Genomic DNA, 1,128 nt, shown 5'->3' with positions numbered 1-1,128 from the left:
GTTTGAGATTCACTATTAGTAATTTTTAGCAAGTATCACATTAAAATAAAATTGGAAATGATTTCAAAATACTCAAAAAAATTTGTTCATTAAAATTTGTTTAATTTACATAAATAAAAGGAAATGCTTTACTTACATAATGATTCACTAGGTTTTATTGTGTAATACTAAATTCATGCATGGAAGTCTGATAAGTATGAAGATGGCAGCTTCTCAATGTTTAAACTATAATTGCTTCAAATTCCACTGAAAGGCCTACATCAGCACTTGTGAGTGTGCTGGCCAATGCTGGCATAAGCTGGAACTCAAATGTCCTCTGATCTTCATAGTGGCTACAGGCTGGGAGCTCAGTGAGTTCTAATGAAGGGCAGGTCGAAAAGAGGGTCTCTCCACTACATGAATACCTCAAAAGTCGCTCTTGACAAGAGCAAGTCTCATTATGAATTCGTAAAACATCTTATCCTCACTTTAAATGATGATCTCCTACTTTTCATCACCTTCACTAGAAAACTTTGGGGAAGCAACAGTCCCATATCAGTTTATTTTCTCTTTGATACTCCCTCAAAAGACTGTGGATATGATCTAGACTGAAACAGTCCCTGTAATCATCCTCATCTACCACCCAGATGTAGCAAGACCATCCCTACCTACCCCAGGAGGGGCAGGATAAAAAGCATCCAGGTCACTATCCCTCAGGCTGAGGTCTTGGAGCTGGGAAGTCCAGTCTATGTCTCTGCCACTGCTGGAATCATTTTCAAAACCCAAGGTCAGCTGTGGCAGAGGCACCTACTCACCGTCACTTTACCAGTCATCTGCACCTTCATACCAGTCCTCAGCTGGAAGCCTTGTTTTGTTTCTTTGTGACCTGTACCTCTTTTCTCCTTGAAATCTACCCAATTTTCTTCACTCAAAGCTTGGAAAGATCATAGGGCCCAATGCCTTTGAGTGTCCTGTTATATGCTATATAATACGTGTGTGTGTGTGTGCGTGCGTGTGTGTGTGTGTGCATAAACACTTCAAAAAAAAACTGTGGAAAAATGGAATTAAAAGATAATACAAATCTTTACATAAACTTTTTGATGACCTCTCTTCTTGTGCGTGCGTGTAAATACATACACATACATATAT

General features: G+C 39.1%; 1 pseudogene; it reads right to left on the bottom strand.

Moving 5' to 3' along the window:
* Positions 1-154: 154 nt before the first annotated feature.
* On the bottom strand, positions 155-889 carry LOC103607930 (annotated as a pseudogene).
* Positions 890-1,128: the final 239 nt, after the last annotated feature.

This window comes from Galeopterus variegatus, unplaced genomic scaffold (genome assembly GCF_000696425.1).
Source record: "Galeopterus variegatus unplaced genomic scaffold, G_variegatus-3.0.2 Scaffold7859, whole genome shotgun sequence".
Taxonomy (NCBI): domain Eukaryota; kingdom Metazoa; phylum Chordata; class Mammalia; order Dermoptera; family Cynocephalidae; genus Galeopterus; species Galeopterus variegatus.
Note: the sequence above shows the minus strand (reverse complement) of the source record. Positions and strands in the feature narration are given on the sequence as shown.